We start from the raw sequence: 11,518 nt of genomic DNA, 5'->3' as shown, positions 1-11,518 counted from the left end.
CTATAAAACTAAAACTACAGTATATTTGAGTGACAACAACGATGCAAAATCAAAGAGTTGTAGTTCCCCTCAATAGTGATTGTGAATGCATAGAAATGATAGCATCACAGTTGGGCCCTGCATACACAGGCGCGCGCGCACACACACAAACCTATATCAAAGGGCCCTTCTTGAGGCTTTGCATAGCACACAGGTGCTAGATTAAATCAGGAGCCTAGAGACAAAAGCTCTGTGTCTGTTGCTTGGCTTGTCCCCAACACAAATCAAGTCAAAGCCTGCAACGATAAAACCCCGTCTTGTGTTTAAAGCAGGGGCAATTAAAAGACAAACGCAAAGGCCAAGAAAAGACAAATTAATCAGATCTTGCCATCAGAAATCGCCAAGAAGCCGAAGCAAAAGGTGTTTTCCAACCCCATCAGGTATCTGTTGATGCGAATATTAGCTAGAGCCAAGTGTCACACAGTGAACATGTGAGGCAATTAGGGTCAAACTAGAACACCTGAGCTACAATTAGATCTAGAAGTTATTTTGAAGGTTGTTAAAAGTGCTGTAAAGAAAGATTCCATTTCTTTACAACATTTGCAAAAAGCTCAAACTTACAAAACAAATGCAAAACTTCAAAAATGATAAAGAAAAAAAGATGAACAAACATGATTTGTGCTTTTTAATGTGAGGGAGAAAAGGTGAATGTGATTTAGATGCTACGGTTGCATTCCAAATGTTTATTTTACTTTTTGGATTCAATGTGTCAAGCATCAAATGTGTGGCCATTTCCCTTGAGACATCAGTGAAATAAATCCAGACTGTGTGAAACTTTCCATCGGTCTTGACAGATGAATTGTTTGTCAGAAAATATATTCTTAAAAAAAAAAAAAAAGGTGTCATTTGTCACACAGTTTGTTATCAAACCTTGCATGGAAAGAACAAAAATGATACAGTTGAATTTCCCGTGTAGATAACAACAGACATGTGAAACTCCATTGGAAGGGCTGTGGGTTTGTTTGTTCTTCCTAGAAGTGAAATACAAGTGTACGTTCACGTAAGATGCCTGTATGACACAATGTTGAAGCGGTCTACTAGACATCTTCTTTAGACTCTAAAGGGACATATGACTGATGTCAGTGCAACGCAACATAATTAAATAGTGCCGCTTTAAAAATGTGTTCGTTTTTCCAAACCCATCATCCTTCTGTGAGGTGGATTTATTTTTCCACCCATCTATGAAACCTGCATTTACAATTACATTTATATACAATGAAATGAATGATATACTCCCTTGTCACGCAAAGGGTTAAACAAACTCTGAGCCAACATCCAGTTGTACAGATGGTTTGTGTTGAAGTGACACGGCCACTCATTTTCCAGCAGGTGGCTTCACTTGCCCAGTAATCCCTGTGAAAGTTTGAGGAAAGTCCTTGAGACAGCGAACGTAAATATTTTATTGTGCCGACTGTTCCGAGGACAACAGCATTAAATCAACAGCAAAGCCATGCGCAGCACAGGTCCGAAACCTGTACAGCTGCTACTGCAGGCAATGACATCACGCAGCATGACGGATTGTTTGCCCAAATTGTCAGCTACAACTTTTTACATTAAAATATCCCCTGAAGTTTGTTTTGTTTGTTATTTATTTCATGTAGGTTCAGTTGTTCCAGCTACATGTGACAAGACTTCAAGCAGGAGCGGAAGACGTTTCTGTATATTTTAATACCCTGGATCTTCCAGTCAGGGTTGCTGTCATATACCCTCATGCAGAGCTGCATCTTGGGAGCAGCGAGGCGGATAAATTGGCTCTTGTAACCCCCTTCTCATCTGTTCAACGTCAGTCTCAGTCGCATCTTGTGTATACCGGAGCACCCCCCCCCCACCCCCCAAACCAATAAATCACAAAAGGCCCACAGTGCCTATGCAGCTCTCTGGATGCAGGGCAATTGACATTTCCCCCCCTCTCCATCCCTGGAGAAAGGAATGCATCAAGGCGGAAAAGTAGCCTTTACAATAGCGTGTTGAACAAATATTTTAAAAAAATAAAATTAAAAAATGCAATATTCCAACCACCTGTTATACCCTGGAGGTAAAGACCAACTAAACATTCTATATTGTTAGGAGTTCAAAGGTTGATGTGTGCATGGGAGTAAAATGCAAATTTCTAATGAAAAAAAAACAACAACTATTAAATACTAATAAACATGACTTCAGCTTTAAACAGCTCTTACATTTTGGCTCACACAGGCAGTTTGTTTTGACATTCTCTCCATCTTTGTGCAACAGCACCTGAGGATGCAACGAATTATGCCACAATGATGAATTGGGTTCCCCCTAGTGGCATCCTGAACACATTTCTGTCAAATACCAGTATGACAAAGCATTTCAAAAACCGAGACAATAGATGTTCCTGGCAGCAAAGGAAAAAAAAAAAAGGGTGGACTTTATTTTTGTAATTTTTCTCCAAGTAGGGTTATGCTGGCAGCCTAAAACAAATGTGATTATTTTGAAGGTCTACAGTCTAAACAATTGGCGTTCGGAATCACTTGATAATATTTGTTACAAAGTGTTTGAACTGGAAACCAATTGCACAACCCAATTGATAAAATGTTTCACTTTAGTTCTGCTATAACAAAGTTGTTGTTTTTTCATCTCCATCTATAATACCTACAAAAGTTCACTTTCAAGGAAGACATGAAAGTTCACATGAAAATCACTCTTACAGATGAAAATGTCTCACGAAAACAATAGTATCACGCAGAAGAAAAATATCAAAAATAACAAACCTGCACACATGGGGAATGGAATGCATCAACGTGACCCTAAACCCCAGGCTCGTCAAGGAACAGCTGCTGATACCCTGAGACAACAGGAGGAGACAGAGGGAAACTGCCTTTCTATGAACGCCAGGTAGCAGGGAACAGGTGGAAACAATCAGGGTAACGAACGACCATGAGACACGTGGGGAACAAACAAGGGGAGGGGTGCGGTTCACCTGACACAGGAAGACAGTTCAATTTCAAAATAAAACAGGATTGAAGTCACGAGACAGCAAAGACAACAACAAACAGCTAATGATTTATTTTGACATGACACCTGGATGACATCGCGTTGAAAATGTTTAAAGGAAAATGCGCTCGAGAAAGAAAGGGGGGGGGGGAAAGATCTGCTCTAAAAATGCATCAGTCTTATTAAATCATAGCGCCGGACAGATCTGTCTGTCCGTCTGTTTTATTTCAACTTGTTTCGTCTCAGTTTCTGGTGGACATGCGCAGACTGCGAACAAGCTGCTGAGAAAGATGCCACAGCAAAGGAGCTGCTATGAGACTGATGCAGGAGGCCAGAGTGAATCACCGAAACTTGCTCAATGTGAGACAGTTTTCTAGTATTTTCTAGTCCTAATTTGTGGGGGTGGCGATCCCGTCCACACTGAAACGGAGGGATAATGCCGCTATTACTTTGAAGAAAACCCAAGTGGAAGTCAACTTAATAAGGAGTTTAGCTCTGCTTGGAAAATCACCAGCTGTCAACTTCCACCTCTGACAAAAAATTTATAAAATGCTAAAATGAAATAATAGGAGGCTGCATGGGTTTAAAAGAACCTTCAAACCCATACGCAATGCCCTGCACTACTATTAAGTCAACTGCAGTCTGCCAATTTAACACTATAGGCTATATTTAACACTGGTCTTTGTATTAATCGGTTTTTTTTCTTATTGAAGGTGTATATACACTGTGTGTGTGTGTGTGTGTGTTTGTGTGTGTGTGTGTGTGTGTGTGTGTGTGTGTGTGTGTATTTTGCTCTTATGTTTCTTATTTGTGTTCAAATTCCATACAGCCGTGGTAGTAAAACAAAGTCAATAACATATTGATTGTTGAGCGTATGAATCATAATAATCTCTTTTTGGATGCGGGGGGTTTAAAAGAAACCTAGGTTTTAATAGCCGTCAATAAGGTTTTTCTTAATCTGAGCACTAGTGCCATCTACTGGACTATCTCGGAAAAGCAATGCTCAGTTTGCGTGTACGTAATGTACTGAAGGTGTTTCGCTCGTCTGTTTGCTACTTCCACAGCAGAGTGGTCAAACATGGAAAAACAAGCAAAGATCTTTGCAAAGAAAAAGTATTTCATTTTATCCTCCTCAATATTCAGCCAGTCAATAATTTCATAATTAGGCTATCATATCAGCGTACGTTTAGCTTCACTTTCCAATGAGATGAAAGAAGAAAACTCAAGAGATCAAAGGAAACACTGCAGAAACATAACAATGCCGTCTTTTTCAATGTATGCATTGCTGTTTTGTGCAGAGCGCAAATAAATGCAATTTAATGCGGACAAAGCCGAAGCTTCTAATAAGCGGGAACATAGATATCATTGCAGACAGACGTGCATTTCAAAAGACATGCCGCAGTCCCTCTCATTTCTTATGATTCTCCGCATGTACAAGAGGAAAAGAGCAGGTGTGAGGGATCTAAGCCATCTCGGTGCATCTCGCAGTCAGTGGTTGAGAGTTGGCAGCCCTGTCATGTTCAACCGCTCGCCGGGAGAAAAAAAAAAGAAGAGAAAAGTTTTTCTTCCCCTGTCTTTGCAGAAATCCTCGAAGAACGACACCTCTGTGAGGAAGCATTGGCTAAGCAGAATAGCAGTGGAGGACATCAGCACCTTATTCACAGCCGCAGCTAATTGAATGAGAGGTGAATCCAAGAAAGGCACGGGCTGATTCGGTGTCTTTGTTCTAAAGGGTTTATGAAACGCACAAAAGGGGAAGTCATTGGGCACTCTGGAAGGCCAAGTGCAGACCGGGGCCTTTCAGCAAGAGTCGCTCTCAGATACACGTGCCGATCGCAAAGCAACGCTGTGCATATTTCCTAACCGTCATCAATAAGAACAAAGGAGGAAAAAATGAGTTCCTCGTGCGCCTGCCATGCGCAGCGAGAATGTTGCCGAGCTGCTGGGAGATTTAGTCGATTCAAAGCATCCGATGCTGATCATTCTAATCAATCGCAAGTCATGTGAGGTCAAACTTTACCATCTCACCGTTGAAAGAAATGATGCCGCTCAGCGTCATTTCTTCTTTATTTCCACGCAGGTAATGGAAAAGAAATAACAAAGATTGACATTAACATCAAATATGATCATTTCAGCCAGTATGGGTCTATCCACAGCCGTGGAATCACTCAGCAAGCTACTCAATAAGACAACACATCATCTGACATTGACATTTTGATTTGGGCTTTAAACTAAATATGTATGACTTAATATTGAGCAGGCTTACGAATTACATACATTCAGTATTAAACATTTTATTACATTTGTATCCAATTCAATTTAAATTTATTCCAGAGGGAGCGAGAGAGGGAGGGAGAGAGAGAGAGAGGGAGAGTGTGAGGGCCAGAGTGACTTTGCTGGATTTTTGCCATGTAATTGGCTCTTGGAACATTTTGATGCACATTCAAAGATATCTTGGCAGTGATTTAGTATGTTTAACTACAAGATGTAGATGGCAGGCACTCAGATGTGAATAACGTTTCACAATATATATATATATATATATATATATATATATATATATATATATATATATATATATATATATATATATATATATATATATATATATATATATACATATATATATATATATATATATATATATATTACACTGCCAGTCATCAAACATATGGTGTTGAACCTTAATAAGCAAAGTATTTTTAAATATAAGTCTACACTAGTAATTCATATTGTTTCTGTGCAGTTGAGCAGAAGAAGAAGCAAGATCCCCAAACTGTAGCCTCAAAACCTTGATATACACACTGAGGTTCTTCCATTTCGGCTGAAGTACAATTTACAGGATGTGCTTACAGCCGTCGTCTCCTTGCTTATTAAAGCAGCCAAGCGTCAAAAACTCACTCTCACCGCTCGCTGCAAACCAAATGTGCCGTTACATCTCAATGGTATTCTGTGCAGGTGCAGGAATGACACAAAAGCCTGGATGCAAAATCATATATAGAAGCACAACAAGTGGTTAAGAAAAGAAAATGCATAACACAGTTTATTAAACTGTGTATTAAACAGCTGGAATGTCTCAACAATGCTTCTACATGAGTAAAATATTATAAATGAATGTCTGTAATACATAAATGCATAAGGTGTGTTGTGCTTTATTCTACTAATATGGGAATTTGAAAGACACTTGCAGTGAAGTTTTGTGGATTGACAGTTTTAAATAGCAACAGCACAGCTTGACACTGGCCACAACGGTTTTTCAATTGACATTCAATTTTCAACTGGGTTGGAAATTTGCCACCTTTTCCACAGGACCTCGCCTACTTCTCAGGTGATCATTCCATCAGTGGATGATCCTCACACACGGGGCAGTGTTGGGAAAGAGAAATGAACATATGGCACTTATGACAAACCAAAGGTAAATCAGTATCATCATTATTATTATTATTTATTTTAAGTTTAATTGAAAACGTTATTCAATCAAGTTTAGACGTCTCTTTGCAAATGAAACGAGGCTGATCGGCGTCAGCGCTGAGTGTTTTGTGAAGCTCAGGGAAGATATTTAATTCCCTATCCTGACATCCAAGACTGCACTTGGAGCAAATTTGTTTTACAACTCAGATTCTTTTTTTCTTTTTTTCTTTCACGCCATCAACATGTGACTGTGACTATAATGAATAGTTCTGAGACACAGTAATTTAATGTAAACATGATAAGGCACGGCCACGTTCCAAATGAAGCAAATGGGAAACGGCTTTTAATGAGGGTTTGCGCCTAATCTCTGCACTGGTGAGGCTGCAGGTAAGCACAGAAATAATTTCCCAGGTCACTGCACTACAGGGGTAAACACCCCAAACAATTAAGGACCCGTTGCTTCCTGTCACATTTTCATTGCCTTTAAAATATGAGCCGTATTTTTTATTTCAATTCATGGATAGACTTAAAATAAATATTGCTGTTGTTTGAGTCATGGCATAAAGAGAGAGGAAGGAGAGGACACGCTGCACAAGAGACTATTGCTGAGATTCAGGCCCCCAACATCCTATCTAACCCATAGATATATGGAAGATAGATAGATAGATAGATAGATCTTGCTCCAGCAGGTTGCATAAAAATAGCATATTCACTGGAATTTAAGATGCAGTTTTATATAAAGAAAGAAGGAAACAGATTTCTCCTTAAAATCCAATTTTCATCTTGGGTTCAGTCCTGTTGTGCAATTGTAGATTCAATAGCTTACTCCCATTTTCTTTCCTTAATCACCTTAAAATGTGACATCAAAGGAATATATCCTGCTTACTGGTCCGACATTCTCAGACCTGCAAGTAATAAAAGCAGCTCCCCAGACCTCATTTTTACCTGTCCCTCTCCGAGTCCGACTACATTACAGAGTCACACTGATACAGTGTGTGGTTTACACTGTGAACCCGTCCACCAGGACACCAATGAATTGTTCATCCGCCTTGCATGTGGAGCGCCACCCCTGCACCCACCCACTTTAGAGTCGCAGAAGTGAACGAGCCGGTTCAAAGCCCTGGCCCTTTTAAGTGATGATGGGTCTGCAAGTCGTTACTTTTGTATTCTACTTTTGTTTTTTGTTTTTTGTAAAGTAATAGAATGATACGATCATCTCTGCACCGTGTTTGCTCTGTATGCCAGAACTGAATGTGTTATGAGTATTTCCAACTGACTTTTTGTGGAAGGGTGTCTCTACATACAAGGCAGTGTTTTCATTTGATGGTTTCAGAGAGTTGCAAAGGTCTGAAAATGCAATGAAAACAATTTACTAAAGTGTATTGGTATTAGCATTAAGTATGAGTATCAGCATTTAATACAAATGATGTGTTATATTGTTGATTTGAACACATACAAATTGTTAAGTTAAAACAACTACATTTGGCTGACTCGTATGACATAGAGTGAATGCTTGGTAAAAAAAAAAAAAATGAAGCTCTCTTTGGGGGCCAAATGATCCAGTTCACTTAAAAACAAGCAAACATCCCATCACAAAGTTGCACAGCAGACACAGCAGAGCCCAGTGCCCAGCCAGAAACACAAGGCGGGTTCATGTTGTGGTTATTCAGGTCACTTTGTGGTTACCTGCTTGCAGCAGAGACGTTCCCGATGAGGAAAAAAAAGAAATCCCCTCACCTTTTGTTGCATGTTCATAACGGACCCCAATGGTTTAATCCTGCTGACCCGTCTCTTTGAGTTTCCATCTTTTATGGACGGCCCAGTCTGACCCCATGTCTGATTTGTCAAAGTAAAAAATGCATCACTGACATCCCAGGAGGTCATTTCCCTGTACTGTTGTCCGTTCATATTTTTACATATTTAAGTCAGGCAATTGAGTCTGAAATAGAGTTTTAATAGCTGAATGTTAATAACAAAAAGGCTCAATGTACACTGTTTTTCTGTAGGTTGTGCTTTGTTTCACCTTATATGAGGAGGAAGGCATTGCATGCACTCACACCTGCATCTCCTCATTTGACTAAATTTTGTTGTGTTTCCATTATGCAGCTCCTGCCCATAGATATTTCTTCCTTTGTTTGTTTGTTTGTATGTTTGTTTGTTTGTTGTTTGCCTGTTTGTTTTGGGGGGGATTCGGATGCCGATTGCAACTGTGTCCCTGAGCAGTGTTTCTATGACATCAATGAAATATGTGTTATGTGTATATGAAATAAATGCAAACTTGTAGGTCAAAGATGTTGCCGTTTCTTTGCATTTTTATTTTCTTTTTGCATTTCTTCTGCAATTTCACCGACTTTAAGTCTGAAGCCTCCCTAACGCTGTGAAATTTGTCTTATAACAGCAATAAAAGGAATATTTAATGGGATCTAGCTGTTAGCTGGTTGGAATGCTCGCCACAGCACAAGTTGGTGAGTGTGCTGAGAAATGATTCACAAAATATAACCTTCATCTTGTGTGCGTAATTAAAACATATTTAATCTAAAAGCAACAAAGAATATTCTAATTATTCCTTCTTTGAAATAAACATTGACATCAATTTGATTGTTTTTTCATTTCAATGGGAGAGCGCAACAATTCACTGCAGGATTGACAGAGTCACAATACATATAACAAATCAACAGCCACCCCGATGGGCATGGAGCAGCATGAGCACTATAGAGCAGTGTCTATAAAAGCTGCAAGGCGTGCGGCTCCTCCAGCACTTTGCAAAAGCAATCACCATGTGAGGTGTCAGCAGTAAGTTGAACAAAAAATATGTATGAAGTATGAAGTAATATCATCAACAATGACCTTGGTTTCTTGTCAGTGCTGGAAAACAGACAACATTGTCAGTGAGATTCACTGTCTTTTAAAATGGAGACTCCATGCAAAGCAAAGAAGTACTGGTTTCAAACGGACCGCCGCTCTGGAAATGTAAATAGAGGGGCACCTGCACGCAGCCGCGGCCGCTCATTACATGATCTTTCATATCGGTCAACTCAATTATTATTGTTTGTCATGCACATCTTTGCTGGAGCGGAGTTGGAAGGTCAGTGTTTTCAATTACAGATTGCATTGCCGATAGCCGCTATCAGCTTCTTGATCGTGCCACTCGCTGGTGGTGGCGGCGGACGGAGTTAACCTCCTGCAGGCTGAAGAGTGTGAGGACGGCAAACTTTTCAAGAAATGCATTATCAAATACTCATAAACACATTTCTACCTTTGTGAATTTTCAGCAGCACTGAATGTTTTGGATGCTATATCTGTTACCTTTTCAAACTGCTGTAAATTATAATTTCTCATGGACATCAATAAAGTATCTATCTATTATATATCTATCTATCCATCTATCTATCTATATATCTATCTATCTATCTATCTATCTATTTATCTATCTATCTATCTATCTATCTATCTATCTATCTATCTAAGTATCTATCTATCTATATCTGTTGTAATGATTAGAATGCTGTATAAGCTGTTTTATATCTCTTATATCTCAAGATAGATAGATAGATAGATAGATAGATAGATAGATAGATAGAGCATGCTTGCTACTTCAAGAAGCTTATATACAAAAATAAAATCCTGTTACTGGGGGGAAATTCACAACATGGCATTTGGAATATTTTCTGCCTTGACTTGTTGTTTAGCGGCGCTCTCTCTCTAGTTGTCACTCTACATACATAGCCCTGACAAACCTGCAATGTCCCACACGCGTGGTCCTACAATTCTACACTTCCACAATTTCACTGAGGAGACGCTTTCATCCGTAGCGACATATACAACACAAGCAGTGACGTACGGCACACTTCCACAGACGAAGTACATGAAGCAGATTTTCTCCTCTTTGCTTGTTGTTTGCCCCCCACACCCCACCCCCCACCCCACACACACACACACACACACACACACACACACACACACACCCCGCCTCTGCGCCAAAGCGAGCTAATCGGCTGCCGGCTGCAACCTCATGGCTTACAAGGGTGGTATCAATCTCATCTGCCTCGCCGCAAGAAAGCAATTAAACACAATTCCCAAAATATCAAACTGTTCCTTTAATCTCGAGGCCGGCTCTGGCCAGTTGTGCGTCTCTTTCATGTAGCAGAGGTTTCGGGAGGTAGGAAGGGCTGCAAGGAGTTTCAAATGGAGACGTCACGAAAAAGCAACTTCATTTAAACAGAATATATAATAGTCTGGCACATGCATCCTGAACTGATGACAAATGACAGGCATGCTATTACGAAACATTTAAAGATGCCGAGTTTACAGCATTTCCCACTTATTGCAGATGTACAATAACAATGAGAGGAATAGTGCACTGGCAGATGTATTTACCATAAGAATCATGATGGAAAACACAGTTTCAAATCACACCGTCAGCCTGGAAAGGTCAAAGCCGCTGAATTCCTATTAGACAGAGCGCGTTGCCATCCGTTGAGGAGAAGGTTTGACCTCCATTAGTGTTTTCTTATTATGATTGAAAACAAGGCATCTTGCCAGTTTAATTAGGTGTGAACATTCCCTTAAAACAAATCAAGGCGCCCCACTCTTTAGCATTCGCACAATCTCTCCTGTAATTATCCATTTTTCAGAGCCATTCCGGCTGATTCCAAATAACCCTTTTCCTTGCCAGTATATTGCTCCCCTCATTTTCTTCTTACAATTTATTTCCACTGAAATGTTCCTGTCTTTCAGAGCTCTCAGCGTTGTTTTTCCCCCTCGCGCTATGCTTTTCTCTCCCTGCTTTATGCTCCCTTTTTTTCCTGCGCTATCTTTTCTTTTCTTTTTTTGGTCTCTCTCCTCCCTCTTTCTCCGTCCTTCTCTTTCTCTCCTTCCCTTTTTTCTTCAGCTGCTTTTCATTCTGTTTTCTTTTGTTTTTCTTTTCTCTCTCGCCCAGGGACCCTGTTTTTCCTCTCTCCCTCCCTCTCTCCCTCTCTTCCTCTATTCAGGTTTTCTTTATTCTCTTTTCTGAATAGTTGTGGTACTTTAAGGGGAAGGCGAGGGAGAGGGGAGGGAGGTTAGTTTCAGTCAAAGCTGCAGAACAAAACTTCCTCCCACACCACATGCAGTG

This window comes from Nelusetta ayraudi, unplaced genomic scaffold (genome assembly GCF_046127955.1).
Source record: "Nelusetta ayraudi isolate G7.1 ecotype Tasmania unplaced genomic scaffold, CSIRO-AGI_Nayr_v1 ptg000053l, whole genome shotgun sequence".
Taxonomy (NCBI): Eukaryota; Metazoa; Chordata; class Actinopteri; order Tetraodontiformes; family Monacanthidae; genus Nelusetta; species Nelusetta ayraudi.
This window is presented reverse-complemented; position numbering follows the sequence as displayed.